We start from the raw sequence: 25083 nt of genomic DNA, 5'->3' as shown, positions 1-25083 counted from the left end.
TCTACCGCTTTTACGATACCGGTTCATTGGCGTTGCGGTGGCTGTTAGTCGAGTCCAGTCCGGTCCCGTCAGTCCAGCTGAATCTCCAGTAGCCTCGAACTGTGCGAATAGAAGAGTGTACTTTGAGTACTTTCTTTCTTATTTCCTCTTCAAGAAAAAATCATTAAGTGCCCTTCATTAAGCACTATTATAAGTGATTTATTTAGAAAGTGAACCATTCGAGGTGCCAGAAATTTCTGTAAGTCTATATTATTATTTAATTATGAGAAATGTAATTAATATTTATAGATTAAAAGTTTTATTTATTACATATACATAATTGAAATTTTCTAAGTAACCAATTAAATTATCTAATAAGTTTTCTTTCTCATCTATTTTTTTTTAATTTAATCGATCGATTTTTCCTTGCCGAATTTTTCTCAACTATTTAAATAAAATAATAATTGGCAGATAACATAGAATCAATAACAAAAGCACACACCTGAGATTAGACTGATCGACATTTGCAATTCTATCATTTGCATTTATTTTTAAGCGATTCGGCATATATTTTACATCAGCGAAAAAAAAACAAACGCACTTTGCATCTCTCTTCTTCACTAACTGTCTTATCCGCCGAGGCTACCTGACTTTTTTTATATGTTTATATTCTTTTTTAGTCGTCAGGTGCAAGCTGTAATAAATCAACTGATCGAGATGGACTCCAAATTTTTTTTCTCCACTTTGATCATCCTTTTAGTTACATTGTTTACGGATGGCTTACCGATTCAAGAGGAACTTTACGGTACAATAGACAAATTTTAAATATATGTTAAATATGTTAAATCATCATGTGACGCGACAAGAAAAATAATGTTTCATTTTAATTTAGGTCAATTTTGCATTGTTTGTTGTGAAAATGCTATCGTTTGAAAACATTGTGTAATTTCATGAAGAAAAAAAATGTTATGAGTCAGACACATTAACACACACGCGATTGAAAGTGCGGGCAGTTCTTCGATCAACGACCTCCGGGTTTTTCCTCACATTCTTCTTCCCCATCGCAATTTTCTTTCGTCCTTCGCGACGCACTTGCGAACGATACGCAGAGTATAATCTCGATGTAACCTTGTTCTGGTTTACGCAGAAGGCGGTAATTGCGAACTGGAGGCCGGCAACTTAGGCGTATGCAAGAGGATAGACGAATGTCCGTCCAGATTACGAGAGGTGATAGATGGTAAAAGGGACGCGGATTCAATGGGGCGTTGCGGCTTCAAGAAGTATACGGAAATTGTCTGTTGTCAATTAGACATCACACGAAGGATAAAACTGCGGACAGAAGATACTGTATCATCGTGGCCAGCAAAATGGTTCATCCTTTCAACAACAAGATAATTATTAATTCGATATAACCATTTCTCATATAATTATTTTTATATTGAAAATTGCGATAAAAATTGATTTACTTGAAATCTTTTAAATAGAAAAGTTTTCTGCCTTATCCATTCTTTCGATTCCTGCATCTTTTTATATGTAAATATGCTTTAATAAAATATGTAAGTATTGTAACATTCGTCGTCTTTTTATTTCTGTACAATATTGACTGCGTTTCGAAATTTACCGCCAGTACTGGAAATCTATAGTTTACGTCACGTATATTGTAGATTTTCAGTACTGACAGTGAATTTTGGAACGCAGCCATTTCTGCAAAAATAGATTGACAATGTTCAGTTGAATGACATTAGTGACAAGAAACGTTTTTTGTAAATGTGAAAATGACCGATAAGAAGGAAGAAGAAAGAAAAGAGGACGATGAACGTCTCGAATATATTTATAAATATTTAGTGCTCTCCAGAAAAATTAAAATCGATAAATGGATAAAGATGCTATCAAGTGAGGAATTCAAGGTGCAATATTTTTCTCTAAATTCTAACCTTTAATTGTATTTATGCAAATAAAATGTAAATGTATGTCATGATTTAAGATATTTCCATTTTTTATAAATTTGTAATATATAAATTATTAGTTTGTTGAAAATAAATTTAAAAATGTTACATTAATGTAATTGTATTTAAAAGACTAGAGTTCTTTTTTAAATGCTGAAACTATCTACTTTCAAAAGAAAAATTATGATCAGTTTTTATTAAACTAATAATTATACAATAAAGATTTATTTTATTTGTCTTTCAAATGGAAATATTAGGAGACAATTATGAAATTTTTCAATACACCGTCGGAGATGATCCTGATTGTACAATTGAATCCAGCTGGAACATTAGTACCGTTTCTCGAAATACCGCCGACAGGTCGTGTAAAGGCATCATATTTTATAAAGAGGAAACCTGTCCAAATCACGAAGGAGAATTATAGAAACGTTATTATACCCGGCGATATGGCTCCGAAACCTATCGAAGAATTGTCTGTTTTAGTCGAAGAGGTAGCAATTTTATGTCTAAATTAGATATCGTTTTATACCTGTAAAGAAAGGTTTATTCTTACGCTAATTTACTTCTCCTTATCTTAATTTATTGATTTTTTTGTATAGGCGTATGTACCGATATTATCAAATTCGAAAAATCATAAGGGTTGGCCGAGTGTTATCGGCGAAGACGTGAAAAAACATGTTTATGATCTGCGCAACATAATATGCCAGGTGTGCGAAAAAGATTACTTTAATCTTTAATCCGCAAAATATAATATCTGTACTAAAAAATATTGGTCTATAAGAAGAAGAATATTTTTTAAATATTTTATTGTGGAATAAAAATGTCTTTATTAATTGTTCAAGTATAAAAAAATAAAATTTCTTAGGTCAAAGGTAAAATGACAGGACAAACCTTACTACCGATGCCGATGGGCATCGAGAATATATTCGACGAGGAATGGAAAGCACAACAGAGCGGCGGTGTCGAGGTCGATGTTCGTTTAAAGAGCAATATAGAAACTATCGTGACGAAGTGGTGCTCGCAAATCGGTGATATACTCAACGAGGAAAGCACACGCGCCTTCGTAAACGACAAACAACCGCTACCTAGTGCTGGTAGCGCTATTTGAATAGTACAATAATATTTGAATTGAAAAATTTAGAAACTCCTTATAATTAATTTTCAGATAAATTTCCGAAAACTCAATCCATCTTTTATCGACGTATCTTTTAAAACTATTGAAACGGTCGAATAAGTAGTTTAAAAAGTCATACAAATCTTTTTCTTGTATATCTGTAATATATTTTATACATTTTATTTTGAAAAAAGAAAATGTGATTTCTGAATTTTTTGATTTATTTAAATTTTAATATCAATTGAGGAAGCGATAATCATTAAAAAGACGTTTTCAGAAATCGAATTCTGGCATCAGCGACTGGAGAACATCGAATCCATTTACAATCAGATGAAGGATCTTCGAGTGAAAAAGATGGCTTCTATTTTGGAATTAACCAAGAGTCCGTACTCGCCACGTTTCAAGACTCTCTTAAAGGATGTTAGCATTGGTTAGATTCTGCTAGCATTTAACCAACGAATTGGTTAACAAATATTGGACTTATCTTTCAGTAAAAATATTCAAAACGATTTCAAACAGATATTAAATAAATTTATGCAGGAAAAATGCTAATAGGAACTATGTAATTTTCAAAAAACTTCATATTTTCAGCGGTGATTGAAGCGCGCGACGTATATTCTTACTTAAAAGCATTGGAGCCTCACTTCGAGGACATACAAAATACCGAATTCAAAGACATACAGCCAAAATTGAAGCCGATGCTGCACTGCGTGTGCCTGTTGTGGGCAAACTCAAAATATTATTGCACCACTACGCGTATAGTCACACTGTTGTTCGCGATATCTAATCTGTTAATAGATGAGGTTTGTAAAAAAAGATATTTAAACACTAGCATGCTTGAAGAATCTAAGTATTCTGCGCGACGACAGGAAGTTGAGCTTATATTTTGTGATGTAGCGTTAAAATCAACTCTTATTTTAAAACACGAAGAACATTGAGAACTTCCCATCGTGATTTCTCTCTTTCAAAATTTATAATATACAGATGTTATTACTAATCGGCAGCTTTTTTCATAGGCTATCAAATATTTGGATCAGAGCACTTTGTTCGGCGACGTCGAAGACAGTCTGAAACGTTTGGATCATGTGACAAGCATGTTGACTTATTATATAGAAATGTTCGACTTATTTAAAAGTAGAGTGGATACTTATTACAAGCATCCGTCCGAGTCAAACGCATGGAGTTTCGACGACGAATTGGTACTCGGAAGAATGATAAAGTTTCTAAAACGTCTAGGAGAGATAAAGGCAAATTTCCCCGTCTTTTTTTCTTTAATAATACAAAATCCGTTCAATCTAAGAAAACATTTTATCTGATTGTATTCTATATTTTTTATCTCATACATTTAGATTTTATTCGACACGGCTCAAGATTATTTCAAGCTAGAAAGGATCGAATTCGGGGGCTTAAGAGGGAAAATCTTGTGCTCAAAAATATATAACATTCACGATAAGTTCGTTAAGTTCTACAATGAATTCGCCGAGCTGGAGTACGATATTTTAATGCCGGAAGAAACACGGTTCACCGATCACGTAACTTCCTTTTTAGCGAAGGTGAGGCGGTAATCATAGATACAACAATCGCGCATTATGCACACCCCTTGATTAGTGCTACAATATAAACATTTATTATTTGTTTCGCAGGTCGAGGAGTTCGACAGACAGTTGGCTAATATATTCGATCAGGCGTTCTCTGAAAGTCACAATACGGAATTTATGTTCAAAGTGATATGGATCATAGGCTCGATGGCGAATCGACCGATCATCATGGAGCAATTATGGCACAATTACGAGAGATTGCTTCAAAGAATCCACAATCATTTTGATGAAATTAAAGTGCGTTGCTAATAATCAGTAATTGATAGCTAACAAATACAATATTGATCTCTGCCTTTTTCAGCTCATATTCGACAGTCATTTCAAAGACATTAAAAAGAATGACTGGATCGACACCGATGAATATTTCCCGCAAGTCGCTGGCGCATTGTGCACGCTGATACAATTACAGCATCGAATAGAGTATCCGATGCAAAGCGCGAAATTGGTCGATCATCCTTTGATAAATCACAAAATGGTGCAGGAAACCAAGCTGAAGTACGAGCAATTGCAGGTAATATCGTGCGAAATCAATGAAAGAAACTATGACGCGATAAAACGATGTTACTCTTCATCGTCATGCAATTTGGTCATTTTTCGATTTACATGTATTATTATTTACATTTATGCTAATATATCGTTTATGTAAATTTTTATATTTAGTTTTGTTGTAATGCAAGTTGCGTTAATAAAAGCATATGTGCTTCTTCTAAGGCACTCATGGACGCCAAGGAGAACGAAATATTCACAGAATGGAGTAAGAAAGTAGTCGAAGTAAGCAATCTTCATCTATCGAGAAGTTTATTAACAATATACGAGGACCAACTACTTGATGTAAACTTCGATCCGGAACTTAACGGTTTACTGCGAGAGACTCGCTATATGATTATCATGAAGAGGAAGGATCTACCTGAGGAAGCATCTCGGCTCTATTACAGGACGCAGTATTTCTTTGAAAATACTTACAATCTTGGTTTGCTCGTGCAATGGTGAGTAAACACTTTATTCAAAAATAATTTGAGTATCTCAATGCATATATTCGTTTCAAACAACAGGTACAACCGAATAAGACAGTACAGTTTGCCAGTGGAATTCGAGTTGGTGAAACACGAAATCGAAGAAGTGGACGAATTAATCGGTTTTGGCCAGAAAAATTACAATTGGAATTCTCCTGGTAAAAATTTATCAATATTTAAATGAGACATAAATAATAAAGAAACGTTTAAGAAATTAAATTCTTTAAAAAACCCTTTACTTTTTTAATAATAATTAGAAAATAATATGATATAATAATTCGAAATAATGTATAGATTAAAAAGAAATTCTATTAATTTAGAATCTTTTGCAATGATAACGCTTTTGAGTATCGCATTTTTTCTAATGAGAATTATAATACATGGACAAATAAAAATGTTTACTTTTCTCCTTATTTTATTGTATAATTTCATCGATATTTTGTTTTTCGCAGAAGTGCCGGAGTATATCGGCAATTTGCTGCGTTTGGTGCAAAAGTTATATACGCGGATCTTCCGCGCGCAAGAAAACATCACTTCATTATTGCAAACGATTTACTCGTGGGCGCTGATGCCGATATTAGAGCGTAAGGATTTTAAGAATGAAAATTTGCTCGCCATAAATGAGCGTGACGAGAATTTGCAAAAGAGATACGATCAGATCAAGCACGCTGCCAAGGAACTAAATCGAATCTTGGACGAAAATTACAAACTTTTCTTCGACTTGCTGCCCGATTCACTGTATAAGAGACATGAATTCGAATTGGACGAAAGTAATTCTTATTGTTTTTCTAAAGATAAGTAGACATACCATACTCGATCATAACACATACTCAATTACAAAAACTCGATTGGATACGAAAGAGCAAGATGTGAAAGACGAAGAAATCCCAAAAAAGACAGACGATATGGAAGCAGATCAATTGAGGTGCGAATCATTCTGTTTTTTTTTTAATGATTAAAATTATGCACAATAATATTTCATTTGTAAGCTGTAATAACAAAATATAAAAATTATTAACATTTTCATAAAACACTCATACATCATCATAGACTTGATGAAGAGATGGATATTGTGGAGGATGAAAAAGCCGAATTGATAGCCGGCGTAACCGAAACGGGAGAGGAAATTGCTCAGCGTATGATTAAATGGAAGCCCTATCTCGCTTATGTCGATGATTTGATATCGAAAGCTCTGATCCAAGCCGCTTCTACCAGGTATTGAACCGATAAATTTATACAATTTGTTTCTAAAATAAACGCGATATTGCACGAGCAACGCCTAACTATTACATACGCAATCGCAAATTAAATCGTAAGGCAAGAAATTAAAACTCTCTCTGAACATTATTTTGCAGATTCTACCAATTAATAATAAATTCATTCTTGTTTTTATGCGATAAATATTTATATACTGCAGTATATGCTACCTACTCGATGAAACCGATCCAGAGAGCAACGTGTGGCCCCTTTTCGAAATTCAGTTGTCGCTCGAAGTACCCCACATCATCTTTCACCCTCCGGTAGATCCGGACAATCCCGACGGCTTCTACGCATTTTACGAGAATTTGTTACTTGACATTATGAAGATGGGAACTTTAATACCACGTGTAGATTCCGACGTCGCAGCGGAACGAGAGCACTACGGAGTACGTTGTTGTATACAGGATGCTCACTGATAGGCGCATTGTTGCATATAATTATATGCATTAAGAACTTTAAATTTTTTTAAATAATTTTTTTTTACATTTTAAATAACAATGGTTAATTAAGAAAGAAGAGATTTTGGCAAACTGTGCTTTAAACATGCTTTGAAAACAAAATTTAAAACAAATATTTAATTGTTAATGTAATGTTAAACTAATATTTAATTTCAGATCAAAAGTTGAATGTCTTTATTAGAGTACATTCTTATTTTCAAAATCAAATATTTTTACATCTTTAAAATCTGATCTATTGTTACTATTGTTAGTACTATTATAATTCTCGGTTCACTGCGTTTATGATATAGTAATAGGATTCTTCCGTTACTAATCGCGATATAATACTTTAAGATCGATTTAGCGGAAGAAGAAAACATCGTTTTCATGCTCGAGGAGACGTGTAACCGGATCAAGTTGGGTTTGGTACAAGCGCAGGAATACATTGTCGTAAGATCTTCAAGTAACTCTATAGTTATCTCATTTTCGATCGCAAACTTTGGTCATAAATACATTTTACTTGTCACGTTTCTGCGATAGAAAGCAATATATCGATACACGGATATGTAAATATGATATATAGTGGACACTCCCACATTTCCAACTCTCTAATAAGAAAACTTGAAGCGTTCCGATGAATAAATATTAGATTTCATTATAATTTGTCAATATTTCTAGATTTAATAATGTTTTATATTTTATTATTTATCCATGCTTAGATGTCTGATCTGTTAGAATCAAATGTATGTTTGAGCGTAGCCAAATTTCCGAATTATAAATAAGTTAATAATTTATTTATATCTTACTAAAATTAACGCTCCTAAAAACTGCAGATTTTCGAACCGTTTTCCTGGTTGTGGCTGAACGACAAACAACAGTATTTGAATCTGTTCTTACGTTTTGGCCGTGCGCTCACGGATGAGGAAAAAGTTATGGTAACGCAAGGGCTAGAAACTTTGTCAGAGAATCTGAAAGAGAGAAAACCAGGATTGGCTGATTTTAAGAGAGAAATTGACTACTTCATGGAACTTTACAATAAGTGCGACAAGTTCGTAAACGAAAAGGTCTTTTTGCGTTGGTTACGGCTAGACGTGAGAGCCCTGAAGCAAGCTTTACTCAACACAATCTGCAAGTGGACTAATTTATTCAAGACGCATCTTGTTGACTATGTTAATAACGAGTACGTATTTGTTCTCCATCAACGTTTCTAATTTTTCTTCACACAACTTTTGATAAATAATTCGACACTAACAACAAGTATTTTATCTCATCTTAATATATGTTGTTTAACATATTACGATCACTCTCTTTCTTCTTTAGAGAATTTAATAAAAATTAAAAATTTAATTATTTTTCTTAAAAATAGTCTTTTATATCTTATAGCATATTAATAGCATTTGATTGATAATTGATTAATTTATATGTCACACGCAGACTCAGGAATCTCAGCGAGTTTCTGACGAACGCTTTAAAGAAATTTACACAGCCGATCGCACCGGATGATTACGAGGACTTGCTAAACACTATATATTACCTAAAAGAGGTTCGAGACCGGCATTATCAGATCGACGACATGTGGGAACCTATTAAGGTAGAGTAAAAAGGTGGTATTATGGGAGCAGTTTGGTTTTCAATATGAAATTGAAGATTAATTAATAAACAGAATCAAGGTTTCTTTGTACTCTTAAAAACCGTTTCCCTTTTTTTCCCACTCATTTATTCAGCAAAATGCGATTGCAGGCTATTATAGACCTTCTTAAGCAATACCAAGTAAAATTCGGCGAGGAAACGTATATTTGGCTGACGGAACTGCCGGAGCAATGGGCGAATGTTAAGAAGTGCGCGGCGCAAGTGAAGCAGATTGTGAATCCTCTGATGGCACGTCAGATCGAGTTGCTGAAGAAACGTCTTAATTATTACGACTTCAAGCAACAGCAGTGTCTGGCGCGATTCCGCGAAAATGTCATCTTCAGGTATCTCTGATAGATCACAAAATATATTCATATTACTAATAGCAAAACATTTTTTAAAGAGCAAAAAAACAATAAGAACCAAAAGAACGCGGGTGTTGATGCACAAAAAAATTATTAAATGATATGAAAACTTGTGTTATTTTCAAAAACAGTTCTGAATCTATATAAATTTGACTTTGAGCTACTGACTATAATTCAAGTTTCTAATTAATTACACAGTTTCGATTGTACGAACGTGTACGAGAAATTGGACAAGATAAATGAAGAAATTTTAGAATTCGAAAGGGAATTAGAAGCGCTGCGTGATCAAGCGAATATATTCGAACAGCAGGTGCCGGAATTTAAACAAATCAAACTCGCGAGACGGGAATTAAAGCTTCTAAAGAACCTTTGGGATTATGTCAATGTCATTACGTCGAGTCTAGACGAATGGAAGACGACGTTCTGGAAAAAAATAGACGTCGAGGGAATGGATCAGGAGTGTAAAAAGTTAATTCGAGAATTGAAACGTGAGTCTTGTATTGACTACAGATATTCAATATATCACGCTTCTAACATGTTGAAAATCAATTTCAATCACATTTTTTTTGTTTTTTTTATTTATCAAAATTATATAAAACAATATATTAAAAAAACGGAGGTTTTCTATTATTTTAGAATTAGACAAAGAGACACGAACTTGGGATTTGTACGCTCACGTAGAAGCGCAAGTGAGGAATATGATGTCATCGTTAAGGGCAGTTTCGGAACTGCAAAATCCCGCCATCAAATCCAGACATTGGCAAGAACTCATGGCTGAGACTCGAGTGCGCAAATAACATCATTCTTGTAATTCTTCGTATATAATCGGAAAAATTTCATTATTTCGATTTGTACAACTCTAATTAACATTACAGGTGAGATTCACCATGGACGATAAAACTACTTTGGAAGATTTATTGAAATTAGAGCTTCACAAATACGAGGAGGAAGTTAAGAACATGGTGGACAAGGCGGTTAAGGAAATGAGCATGGAGAAAGTTCTTAAAGAGCTTCACGGCACATGGGATACTCTCGAGTTCGGCAAGGAGGCGCACGAACGCACTAGGCTCAGTGTCATAACAATAGGCGAGGAAACGATCGAGATGTTGGAAGAAAATCAGGTACGTTATTTATCGGAATTCTTTGGAGAAATTTCCCATTTTTTTCCGCCAAGAGCCTAATTGATATTATTTCCTTCGGTAAAGTATATTTACTATTATGAGCTGGCGTATGCGTAGTAGTATCTGTAAAATTACTGATTCCAGGTGCAACTGCAAAGCATGATGGACTCTAAATACGTCGCTTACTTCCTCGACGAAGTATTGGATTGGCAGCAAAAGCTTAGCAATGCGGACGCCGTAATTAACGCTTGGTTTCAAGTCCAACGAGCTTGGATGCATCTCGAAAGCATCTTCATCGGTTCGGAAGATATAAGAAGCCAGTTGCCGGAAGAATCAAAGCGCTTCGAAAAGATAGACAAGGATTTTAAAGTAATCTTAATTTCTAACAAGTTTTCTTAAGGCATTTTTTTATAAATGTCTAAAAATATTAATTTTCGGAATTTTATTACAATCAAACTATCTTTGGAAAATATTTTATACTTTGTATGCTATTACAAAATCATACAAATTATCAATAATCTAATGCATAATTTTTGCAATAAAAAAATTCTATTATGAATTCATAATTTATGCAATTTCTCAATTGAAAAATACTAATCTGATATTTTTAAATTTTCCATTAAGGATCTGTTGAAGGAAATGGTGGGCAATTTGAATATAGTAAAGTCAACAAATAGACCAAAACTTCTGAGTCGCCTGGAGGAATTGCAAGCGCAATTAAATATCTGCCAGAAAGCACTATCCGATTATCTAGAGACGAAAAGACTGGCCTATCCACGATTTTATTTTATCTCATCCGCAGATCTATTGGACATACTGAGCAATGGTAAAGTACACTTTTTTTTTCTCATAAAAATAATATAGAAATTCATTTTGCCGCTGTCAATACGCTTTATCGCATCAGGAAACAATCCCGAGCTGGTTTGCAAGCATTTATCCAAGTTGTACGACTCGTTGGCGAACCTCACATGGAAAATGGAAGGCGGAAAACCGACGAAAAATGCCAATGGCATGATAGCGAAGGATGGCGAGGAAATGGAAATGCATGGAACGTGTGACTGCACGGGGAAGGTATCAATTAAATTCAAAAACTTAATAAGACACACGATGCACAACACATACATAAGTATTGAGAGTTGAGTTTATGAATGAGCCTCGTTAATTTATAAGATCTTGATTTTTCGACGATTTGTTTAAATTTGCATTAAATCAATTAAGGCTAATCTACTATGTTTAATCATCTGAATCGCAGGTTGAGATCTGGTTGAATCGCGTTACGGACGCGATGAAAAGAACCGTGAGACATCGATTCAGTCAAGCTGTCGCGTCGTACGATGAGAAGCCCCGCGATTCGTGGATCTTGGATTATGAAGCACAGCCGGCTCTATGCGGCACGCAGATCTGGTGGACTTCTGAGGTGAATATGGCATTCGCGAGACTCGAGGAGGGATTCGAGAACGCGCTTAAGGATTATCAGAAGAAGCAGATCACCCAATTAAACACGCTGATTGCAATTTTGCGCGGCGAGTTGAACGAGAACGATCGACAGAAGATTATGACTATCTGCACCATTGACGTTCACGCGCGTGACGTTGTCGGAAAGCTAATATCCATCAAAGCGGAGAGCTCCTCCAACTTTCAATGGCAGTCGCAGTTGAGACACAGGTGATTTTACTGCAAAATATATTTTTTGAAAACAAAGCCTTTTAATTTGATAATTATTTTAAAAAAAAATTATCATGTATAATAAGTCAGAAAAAGAAATAGTTTCATTAAACATTTTTTTTACAAAATGTTTCTTCTTACGAGCATAATACTTTTATCATGCTAATATATATAATAAACATTGTTTTTAATTATCTGTAATTTGCATAGGAAAATTATTTTCTGTCGCGGTAGGTATAGGAAAAAAAAATTGTGTTTTGTGCTTTGTAGATGGGATGACAAATCGGGCGATTGCTACGCCAACATTTGCGACGCGTGTTTCGTCTACGCTTACGAGTACTTGGGTAACGTGCCGCGTCTGGTAATTACGCCGTTGACGGACAGATGCTACATTACGTTGACGCAATCGTTGCATTTGATAATGGGCGGAGCACCGGCCGGGCCCGCGGGGACGGGAAAAACCGAGACGACCAAGGACCTCGGTAGAGCCCTTGGACAAATGGTTTACGTCTTCAACTGCTCTGAACAGATGGATTATAAAGTACATTCTCTTTCCTTCCTTTCCCACCTCTCATATTTAATAAATTTCCTGCGAACGAGAAATGTCCAATTTAAAAAGAATTTATCTTCTGAAATGTTCTTAACAAAATAAACGTCCTTTTTTATAATCAACTACATTACATTCAGAAGAGCGTAAGTAGTGGAAAGGGAAAATTTTCATTATTTTATGATTTTTACTATTTAGATTGTATATCAATTTATTTTAAATAATCAAATTAATTGTTTTCTTGTTCTTGAACATTTGCAGTCGTGCGGTAACATATACAAGGGTCTAGCGCAAACTGGCGCATGGGGTTGCTTCGACGAATTTAACAGGATTTCAGTCGAAGTATTGTCAGTCGTGGCCGTGCAAGTGAAATGTGTTCTGGACGGAGTTAAAAACCGGAAGAAAAAATTCTTGTTTTTTGGGGAGGAGCTTAATATCGTGGATACTGTCGGCATGTTTATAACGATGAACCCCGGTTATGCTGGTAGAACGGAATTACCCGAGAACTTGAAAACGTTATTTCGGTAATAAATAAACAATTTAAGATTACTTTCATTTCACTTGGGAATAAAGTTATTTTTTCTAAATTATTATCACAATAGAAATAGTATAAATTAATTTAATAATTCGTCACTAAAGTATTATTTCTAATAATAAATATATATTTAGATACATTAAGAATATTAATATCGCGTGAATAATCAAAAATAAATCTACAGACCCTGCGCTATGGTGGTGCCCGATTTTGAGCTAATTTGCGAGATCATGTTAGTGGCCGAAGGCTTCCAAGATGCGAGATTACTAGCGAGAAAGTTTATCACGTTATACATGTTATGTCGAGAGCTTTTATCCAAACAAGACCACTACGACTGGGGTCTGAGAGCTATCAAGTCCGTTCTAGTCGTCGCCGGAAAACTAAAACGCGATGATAGGCAAAGGCCAGAGGACCAAGTATTAATGAGAGCACTAAGAGATTTTAATATGCCGAAAATCGTGACTGACGATGTGCCTGTATTCATGGGATTAATAGGTAAAAGAATGATTAATATTGTTAAAGACATTTTAATCCTTTATTGAATCTTATAACTTAAAAACTCTCGATGTTTGTGTTAAAAAATAATTTATACTAAACTGGTATAAATTTTAGAGAATACATGATGTATCAAAAGATTTTGTTTCACTGCACAGGGGATCTATTTCCCGCATTGGACGTGCCGCGAAAGAGAGACTTAGATTTCGAAAAAATGGTCAAACTTGCGGCTCTTGATTTAAAGTTACAGCCAGAAGATGGTTTCATACTAAAAGTAAATATGTTACATATTCACGTTGAATAATTGATTGACGAGCGAGAAAAGAAAGAGAACAAAAGAGAAAAAATATTTTCCCTTTCTCTTTCGGTTTCTCTCAGGTGGTGCAATTGGAGGAATTATTCCACGTTCGGCACTCGGTCTTTATCGTCGGTTTCGCCGGCACCGGTAAGACTGATGTCTGGAAAACGCTCCATCGAACGTACGTAAACCAAAAGCGCAAGCCGTACTACAACGATCTGAACCCGAAGGCGGTGACCAACGACGAGTTATTTGGTGTCATTAATCCGACAACGAGGGAATGGAAAGACGGGTTGGAAGATACTGCACCCGTCAATTTTCAGCGCGCGCGCTCAGGCGCGCGCTACGCGCTCGTATTAGGCTCTGTAATAGACAGCTCGGCGGCTTTCTATTCTTATTACTGCTTTTCTGCAGGTTGTTCTCCATGATAATGAGGGAGCAGGCGAATATGACCGGGGACGGCCCAAAATGGATCATATTCGACGGTGACATCGATCCCATGTGGATTGAATCCTTGAACACGGTGATGGATGATAATAAGGTTTTAACCTTGGCGAGTAACGAGAGAATCTCATTAACGAAGCACATGCGTCTCCTCTTTGAAATTTCTAATTTAAGGTGATCATGAAACTCTTAAATTCATAAAAAATGTTTGATTATTGAAAAAAGTTGATTTTTAAGAAGTCGATCAAAGGAGTCGAATAATTAGATTAAGTTTAAAAAATAAACTTAGCTTTACTTTTATCTAATTAACTAAATATTAAAATAAAATGTGGAATTTAAGGCAAAAACTTTTAATAATTATAGTGCTTCTCATGTATTTTTAGTATCTTAAAATGATTTCTTTTTGTTTCAGGACAGCTACACCGGCAACAGTGTCTAGAGCGGGGATTTTGTATATCAATCCACAAGATTTAGGCTGGAGCCCGTGAGCAATCAACACGTGTAAAAATTATCCATTTTATTTTATGTCGAATTTATTTTTTAAGCCGAAAAATTTACTCGCGCGTAGATTTATAACAAGCTGGATAGAAACGAGAGATCCCATCGAGCGCGCTAATCTATCAATTCTATTCGAGAAATACATTCCACCTCTGCTGGAAGTAACAAAGTCGAAATTTAAGAAAATCACTCCCTTGCCGGAGATATGTCACCTGGAAGTACTTTGTCACTTACTCGATTGTTTCCTGACTAAAGAGAACGTACCGCCAGACGGCCCGAAGGAATGGTAGCCATATCGAAAAAATTCTTTATTTCGACATCTTTCCTACAATAATAAATAATAAAAAAAAAAAAATGCAAAACATGTACATTTATGATTTATATTTCAGGTGCGAATTGTATTTTGCATTCGCCTGTATTTGGGCGTTCGGCTCTGCAATGTTTCGAGATCAGTTAGTAGATTGGCGGAACGAATTCAGCAGGTGGTGGCAAAATGAATTCAAAACTGTTAAGTTTCCATCGGGTGGAACCGTGTTCAGTTACTTTATAGAACCAGAGACAAAAAAATTGGTGCCTTGGACCGAAAAAGTCACCGCGTTCGAGTTGGACTCGAATATTCCGCTGCAGGTTTTTTCCCTCTTGAATCTTGTTAAATTATTTTACAGTAAAGGTGTACAAACGCAAAATAGCATAGAGCAAAATTTAGATAAATTACTGTTTTTTTTTTTAAATTGTAAAGAACATATTGTGTGACAGTATATATTGTGAATAGAAATAAAATAAAAATGTCATTCGTGTTAAAAATTTTTAACGTACTCAATGCAGTCCGCTTTGGTACCAACGGGAGAAACAGTTCGCTTGCGATTTTTCATGGATTTATTGGTAAAGAAACGCGTTCCCGTCATGTTCGTGGGTGGAGCGGGCTCTGGAAAAAGCGTTATCGTAGCCGACAAATTGGCTAGTTTGCCAGATAATTATAACATCGCAAATGTTCCCTTCAATTTTTACACTACATCAGGTAAATAAAAAAATTATATTGTGGACAACAACTGAAATAGTTCCTATATTCATAGACGCATAGTTTTCATAAACTATCAGTGTTTTTCAAAATGGCAAAATAACTTATTAGAAAAATTACACGTCCATCGCACGTTGCAATCATCATAGCTCTCACTAAAGTGACCAAAGTATATATCTGCTTCGTTTTCGTTGAAAAGACATGTTACAGAAAGTGCTCGAGAAACATTTGGAGAAGAAAGCGGGGCGTAATTACGGGCCACCGGGCACGAAACTCTTGGTATATTTCATAGACGACATGAATATGCCGGAAGTGGACACTTATGGGACCGTACAACCTCATACTCTCATCAGACAACATATGGATTACAATCACTGGTAATAATTTCGATCTTCGATACGTGGAATCTTCAAAAAAGTAAAAAAATTTTATCCGATAACTTTCTTTTCAATATTAATTCTATTCCTAATTCTAATAAATAATTCTGATAATTAATTCTAATTGTTAATCTATCACGCTTTAAAAATGCTTAAAAATTTAACATAGGTACGACAGAACGAAACTAACTTTAAAAGAGGTTCACAATACGCAATATGTTTCCTGCATGAACCCTACTGCGGGCAGTTTCACCATAGATCCCCGGTTACAAAGACACTTTGCCGTCTTTGCTGTCAGGTAAATTTTATTACTTATTTATTCAGTCGTATGTGCAGTACGAAAATAAGCATTCATCATCGCATCGACATTCTCGTTTTCAGTTTTCCGCAAATCGAGGCGCTCATGATGATATACAGTCAAATTCTCAAGCAGCATGTGACGGATCCGCAGCAAAAATTCAATCCGGCGGTGCAAAAATTTACGGGACCTCTGATTGACGCCGCGTTGTATCTTCACGATAAAATTTCCGCCACCTTTCTGCCGACGGTCGTCAAATTTCATTACGTTTTCAATTTGCGCGACTTGACCAACATATTCCAGGTCAGAATCAAGTAGTCTAGTCAACAGTAGTAAATATGCGATTTTCAAAGCACAATGTAACGACAATACCACTTCGACATTACGCGCAGGGTATGCTCTTCGCCCGCGGCGACGCCCTACCACTTCCGAGTCATCTAATCAGGCTCTACGCTCACGAAGCGACGCGGGTGTATCGTGACAAATTGATAAATTTTGAGGATCAGAAGATATTCGATCGCCTGCTGCTCGAGGCGCTTCGCAAAAATGTACCCGTACGTTTAACAGCTTGATAAATGTCGTGAATAACTAGCGAAAATTAAAGCCACGTTATTTTCAACTTCTGTTGTTACTATTTTTTAATTCTTTTTATTTTATTTTTTTTATCTTAGACACTGTACTTAATAGAATATTTGACTCTGATTGTGAATGTGAAATATGCGCCCGTCTTGGTTTATTTATACTGATCTCTTATTCAATTGGTTAACGACCAGGAGCTGAACGAGAGAGAACTCGGTTTGGAGCAACCGTTGATATATTGCCATTTCGCGGGAGGAATCGGCGAGCCCAAATACGCGCCAATCAAGGATTGGGCGCAGCTTGTAAAATTGCTCAACGAAGCCTTGCTCAATTACAACGAGCTGGTATTATCTCGATTACACGTTGTCATCATCGTGTAATGTGATTTACAGTTACTTGTTTTGACATATAGGTGTCCGCGATGAATCTAGTATTGTTCGAGGATGCCATGTATCACGTGTGTCGTATCAACAGAATATTGGAGGCACCAAGAGGCAATGCGCTTCTAGTCGGCGTGGGTGGTAGTGGCAAACAATCCTTATCGCGCTTAGCTTCTTTCGTTTCCTCGTTGGAGGTAAGCAGTTTTATCGATTAGGCATTATAGCTACTATGCTCGAGTTTCCCCCACCCTTCCTTGCAAGCTTATCAAAATCTCTAAGAAAATACTTGATAAAGCACACTGGAGTTAGTCGGCTTTGATTGATTAAATATAAATAACAAATGTAAAAGTATTATTTTTTTTACATACAGGAGAATTTTAAATGCCTCAATGTAGACGAATAAGATTCTATGTAAAAAATAAAATTTCGCACCAACAACTTGCGATGCCATTATTATACTAATTTGATAGATTATTGAAAAATTTTTCTAATTATTTAAGTACTTGCATTTTGAAAAAGCGCGTTGAATCTATCCTGATTTTTGACACATGCAGGTGTTTCAAGTGCAACTTCGCAAAGGCTACTCGCTTAACGATCTCAAGGCTGATCTAGCCGTGTTATATCTGAAAGCCGGCGTAAAGGGAATTGGTATTGCATTCTTAATGAGCGATTCTCAGATCGCTGAGGAAAAGTTCCTTGTCGTGGTGAACGATATGCTAGCATCGGGGGAGATCGCGGAATTAATGGCCGACGAGGAAGTGGACAACGTCGTTAACGCCGTGCGCAATGAGGTAAAACACACTGTTTATCATTATTACGCTATTGTCAGTTTTAAATAATTAAGTGTTCATGATTATTATTCAGGTAATTGTTGTAATCCAAAAAAATTTACTAAAAGAATCTTTAAGCGTCTTGAACGACAGATGCCTGGACATCCGGATATTAATAGCAGTCATTATTAGCACGCGATCACTTTTTACGCAGGTCAAGCAAACCGGAGTAATCGACAGCAAAGAGAACTGCTGGAAATTCTTCATCGAACGGGTGCGAAGGCAATTGAGATGCGTCCTGTGCTTCTCGCCGGTGGGAGCAACTCTGCGAAAAAGAGCCAGACAGTTTCCTGCGATAGTAAATTGCACAGCGATCGACTGGTTTCAGGATTGGCCGCAGAAAGCACTGGAATCTGTATCGGCGACGTTTTTGGAAGTACAATGCTTTTTCAACAAACCTTCTCTCAAGATTGCTAAAATTAATTGTTAAGAATATATGTTTCTAAATAGGACATAGTTTTCATCTGCTTCATTCCATCTCTGTGTTAGGACTTAAAGGAATTACCGGCCGAATATAGGACTTCCGCGTCGCTCTTCATGTCCTTCGTCCACACGAGCGTGAACAACATGTCCACGCTATATTTGCAGAACGAAAGACGATACAATTATACGACGCCGAAATCATTTCTCGAGCAAATCTCTTTATATTCTAAGTTGCTGTCAGAAAAGGAATACGACTTGAAAGCAATGATTTCGCGTCTCATCGATGGACTGATAAAACTCGAATCTTGCTCTCATCAGGTAAGTAAATTTTGGTTTCAGTCAAATTATTATTAGTTTGTTAAAATGCATGTATGCATATATAAATATTGAATGAACATTCATCTTTCTACATAAATATTATGTAAGTATACTATAGAAAGTGGCCGATTATGACAGACAGCGATTACGGATTGCAAACGTTCTCAACACGTTGCTGTAGATGTTTGTTACACATATTCCTTGTATTATGTTTTTCACAAAATAGGTTGACAGGCTAAAAGTTATTTTAACGGCTCAAGAAATCGAGTTGAAGAAAAGAAACGAAATAGCCGACAAAATATTAGCCGAGGTGCGTGCGGAAAATGCAAAAGCGGAAGCGGAAAAGGCTATTGGTAAAATATAGAAAAATGTAAGCAATAATGCTGGAATGATACTAATTCATTCAAAATTTCAGTCACCGAAGAAGAAGAGAAAGTGGCGGATATTAAAGAGACGGTGTCGGAAAACCAGAAACGCTGCGACGAAGACTTGATGCGTGCGGAGCCGGCGGTGAGGCAAGCTGAAGCTGCACTCGATACTTTGAACAAGGTAACAAATTTGCAATTTACACTGCAATTAAAATTGAACATATAAGTGGACGAGAGTTTAATAAAAAATATATATATACAAAAGAAATTATTCTTGACTTTTTAATTTAACGCTACAAACTTTTTTCTAAAAGAAACACCTGTGTTAGTAAATATTGCATGAAAAAATTCATATAATCCAATAAGACAAATGGAACATCTTAGAACAGCTTTCTTTTTTCTGTAAAACAGGATATTAAAGGGAATAATTTTTGCATAATTACAGAATAACTTAACCGAATTAAAGTCCTTCGGTACCCCGCCGGAAGCGGTGCTAATGGTCGCTCAGGCTGTGCTCGTTCTATTCGCACCGAAAGGGAAAATTTCGAAGGACAAAAGTTGGAAAGTTTGTAGAACAATTATGGGATCTATCGACGGGTTTCTCTCACAATTGCGCAATTACGATAAAGAGAATATACATCCAGATGTCGTTAAGGCGATTCAGCCGTACATCAACGATAAAGGTATCAACATTGCTAATTCCCACACAACTTAACTGCGATTTAATCTTTCATAATAGATTTGAACCTCATATTAACATAGATACATTATGAAGTATAAGAATATAATAATATCTAAAAGAGCACAATTTGTTTCTATTATAAATTGTAATCATTTTTGTAATATTTTCATAATTTAAATTCATATATTTTTTCAATTAATTACAAAAACGAGCAAAAATGATTTTTTTTTGACACTCAATCGTGAAAGATGTTAAATATTTTATACACATTATTTCCGAATAAAAAAATTATAATTTTAATAAAATGCATTATGTATGATAGATTTCGATCCAGATGTTGTATATTCAAAATCACAAGCGGCAGCGGGGCTTTGTAGCTGGGTGAAGAACATCATGGTATTTCATTATATCAATGAGAATGTGAAGCCTCTGAGGGCCGCACTCGCACAGGCGAACGCCGATCTGAGGGGCGCTATGGACAAGTTAAATTCTTTGAGAAGCCGTTTAGCGGTGAGCTCTGGCTATATCCTAGTATTATCTCTTTCGTTTCGCGTGCATCTTTACCAGAATGAGACGTTGTTTCGCTTACATGCGCAGGAGCTTCAGAAAATGTTGGATATCCTAAGCGAAAAAATGAGCGTGGCTTTAGCCGCGAAACAAAAGTGCCAGGACGAAGCGGAAGCGACCGCGTTCAAGATAGACCTGGCAAATCGATTGGTAAACGGTCTAGCGTCCGAAAATGTTCGCTGGGCTGAGACCGTGCAAGTGTATGTAAATTTCTGCATCACTTATTTAATCGCTATAATTACACAAAACATTATTTAGATAAGCGAAAGATTTGATTCAGTAATTTATTAAATTGAAATTACATTGATATTCATTTGAACGCAATTTTGTTCATTTAATTTCTTCTGCGTTTATATCAAGATAATATATTGGACAAATTTTTAAATATATTTATAATGCGGCAAAACAGGTTAAAAGAATCCGAAATTACTCTTCCGGGCAACGTGTTACTCATCACGGCGTTTATTTCTTATATGGGATGTTTCACAAGGAAGTATCGAACAGATCTCATGAATTTATATTGGTTACCATTTCTTGACACCTTGCAAACACCGATACCGCACACGCCGGACTTGGATCTATTGTCTTTAATGACGGACGACGCAAAAATCGCTCAATGGAATAATGAGGGTAAGACGCGTCGCAACACAATATCCATACTAATATAAAATGTCGAATAAATTACAGATCGTAATCTCTCAACGAGGCAAAAATTTCTTATGAAAAAGCAAATAAAAAATGTAGAACAAATTCTTTGCATAGTTTTCGAAGTGTAATATCTCTTCCGTAGGTTTACCCGCGGACAGAATGTCATCGGAAAACGCCACGATACTGACGAATTCATCCAGATGGCCATTGATAATCGATCCGCAATTGCAAGGGATCAAGTGGATCAAGAACAAATACGGAGATGACTTGACAGTGCTACGCTTGGCGCAGAAGGATTATCTCGACAGAATCGAGTATGCCATCGCCAATGGTGAGGTGGTGCTATTGGAAAGTATCATGGAGACGGTCGACGCCGTTCTCGATCCGATCTTGGGCCGGGTTTTAATAAAGAGAGGAAGGTACGAGAGTATTCTCTTTTTTTTTTTTTTTCTTTATATTAAATTGGATTATCCGGCGAAATTGACCCCGCAAAATTGACGTTAACGAAGGGCCATCAAGGTGGGCGACAAAGAGGTGGATTACGACCCGCGCTTCCGTCTGATCCTACAAACGAAACTGGCGAATCCTCACTACAAGCCGGAGATGCAAGCCCAGACCACGCTCATCAATTTTACGGTTACGAAAGACGGTTTAGAAGAACAGCTATTAGGTGCTGTTGTGAAAGCGGAGCGTCCGGACTTGGAGGCGAGCAAAGCCGAACTCACAATCCAACAGAACACGTTCAAGATCACACTGAAAGCATTGGAAGACGATTTGTTGCACAGGTACGTTAGTCATTTGTTGCACAATCTTGCCTTTAATTGCTGAGTTTGTCAAGTTAATTGTGTGGATATTACGTCTTTATGCAACGTTATTCGAATCACCATCGCAGAAAAAAGTATACTTCATTTATGCACAAGTGAATAATTAACGAATAATTAAAATAAAAAATTAATTGCTTTCTGGAATAATAAATCAAAAAGCGAGCTACTTGTTTATTTTCTTTTTACGAGCACAAACGGTTATCTCGATCAAAAGCCACTAACGATCTCTCATGTCAATCTCTGCATCCCGCACGCAAACGTATGAAGCTTTTAATTATTTATTTTAATTATTGCATCCCGATTTAAATTGACGAACAAATTTATTTATTTATTTTGTCTGTTTTATGAGTCTGACGTGAACCAAAAATGAAAGAAAAAAAAGGTTAATTTTTGGTCAAACGTTTATATCAATTTTTATTGCATTAAAGATTGTCGTCAGCCGGTCCCGACATCTTGAGCGACGTTGCTCTCGTGGAGAATCTCGAAACTACAAAGAAGACCGCCGGCGAGATCGAGACGAAGGCGATCGAGGCGAAGGTGACCGCCGCGAAGATCGACGAGGCGCGAGAGTCCTACCGGCCGGTGGCGTCCCGAGCCAGCCTCCTCTACTTCATCCTTAACGATCTCAACAAGATCAACATGCTGTACCAGTTTTCTCTCAAGGCGTTCAGTACGGTCTTCCAGAATGCCATTAAATTTGCCGAGCCGGCGGACAGCCTCAGTAAACGCGTCGCCAGTTTAATCGACAGCGTCACGTACTTGGTTTTTACGTACACCAGCAGAGGACTGTTCGAGAGCGACAAGCTCATATTTCTATGCCAATTGACTCTTCAGGTACTGGATCACCTCATAAATGATTTCTCCTTAAGTAGGTGACAAAACGTTCAGGCTCGTTTAAAAAAAGGAAATAAAAAATGATTGTCCGATCGTTTTTTTCTACCTCGCAAACTTTACCTTTTTAGAAAGTTTAAATGAGAAAAATAAAATTCTATTTTTTTAGAAAGTTTAGATAATAATAATACTAAATAAATGAAAATAATAATATATAATCGCCTTAATACTTATATATAATTCCAGAATGCGTAACAGAATCTTAAAAAAACTTGCGGCATTTACCTTTTTCACGATAATTCTTGTATTTTTTTCACAGAAAGTTTCTTAAAGCTATCTTTCTGTTATATGCGACTTGTACGTTTCAAATTTATTTTTCTGCTATTTTAGATTTCGCAGATCTTTATAAAGAGGCCATACATATCTTATTATTATTTGCGAGCTAATCATTACATGATTATGTGAAATGTACAAAGAAACACTACTACGATTTAGATTCTGCTGCAAACGGACGAGATAGATTCAATCGAAATGGATTTTCTCTTGCGATTCCCTCATTTGCCGGATCTTACGAGTCCGGTGGATTTCCTCAGCAACGTTAACTGGGGCGGCATCAAATATTTAAGCAGATTGGAGAATTTTCGCAATTTAGATCGCGACATAGACGGGGCTGCGAAAAGGTGGAAGAAATTTATCGAGTCGGAAACGCCGGAGAGAGAGAAATTTCCTCAAGAATGGAAAAATAAAACCGCCTTCCAGAGACTTTGTATAATGCGATGTGTGAGATTGGATCGAATGGTTTACGCTATACGGTAATGTGCTCAAGTGGTTCATCAAGTAATCCAACGATACAAATGCAACCGTTCTTTGATATGAAAATTAATTAATGCCAATTAAAAAATCTCTAATATTAATCGATACGAAAAAACACAGATGCTTTGTGGAAGAGAAGATGGATGCGAAATTCATACATTTCCGAACGCAGTCCTTCGAAAAGTCGTACGAAGAAACAAGCTCGAGCACGCCGGTGTTTTTCATCTTGTCTCCAGGAGTTGATCCTCTGAAGGCATGCTTCTTACAAATCCTAAAATTCATTTGAATCGAATCTACTTAATTAATCTACTAATTTGCGAATCTACTACACACAGAATTAAAACTCGCGCTTGACAAAATTTGCGCAGAAGTTTGCGCTTCCTAAAGATTTCTTAGAATATTCCTCAGCTAACAACAAGTAAACTAACAATTAGGACGTCGAGAAACTCGGCAAGCGGCTCGGCTTTACGTTCGACGCGCAAAATTTCCATAATGTATCGCTGGGACAAGGTCAAGAACTCGTCGCCGAAGAAGCAATGGACCTCTCGGCGCACGAGGGTCACTGGGTTATTCTTCAGAACGTTCATTTAGTGAAGAACTGGTTGCCGAATCTGGAGAAGAAAATAGAGCAACTCTCGGAAGAGCCGCACGAAGATTATCGTCTTTATATCAGCGCGGAACCGAGCCCCGACCCTCACCAGTCGATTATACCACAAGTAAAAGTCAAATCGCACAAATATACGATACGAGGATCGTTCAATTGACGACAACGTTTTTTTTTATCTACAATTTAGCGTATAAGAACTTTATTTTCTTTATGTTATACATAACTGTATAAAACTCTGAATACTTAAACCTGCGTTGCACTACTTTTTGGACGCTCCTCTGGTTTTACGAAAATTTCTTAACACGACTTTATATTTTCGTAACAATTAAAACACAAGGGCATATTGGAGTCGGCTATAAAAATCACCAATGAACCGCCGACGGGCATGCGCGCTAATATCCATAAAGCTCTGGATAACTTTAGCCAAGAAACGCTAGAATCCTGCACGAAGGAGACCGAATTCAAAGCCATTCTCTTCGCTCTCTGTTATTATCACGCTGCTGTGGCGGAGCGCAAGAAATTCGGGGCTCAAGGATGGAACAGGGTCAGTATTTCGAATTTTGCAAATTTGTAAAA

At 36.4% G+C, this 25083-nt stretch overlaps 1 pseudogene; it reads left to right on the top strand.

The window, feature by feature from the left end:
* The first annotated feature begins 114 nt into the window (after nt 1-114).
* LOC105670931 (dynein beta chain, ciliary-like) overlaps nt 115-25083 on the top strand; it is a 29725-nt pseudogene continuing 4756 nt past the window's right edge.

The sequence above is a fragment of the Linepithema humile genome, chromosome 5 (assembly GCF_040581485.1).
Source record: "Linepithema humile isolate Giens D197 chromosome 5, Lhum_UNIL_v1.0, whole genome shotgun sequence".
NCBI lineage: Eukaryota > Metazoa > Arthropoda > Insecta > Hymenoptera > Formicidae > Linepithema > Linepithema humile.
Note: the sequence above shows the minus strand (reverse complement) of the source record. Positions and strands in the feature narration are given on the sequence as shown.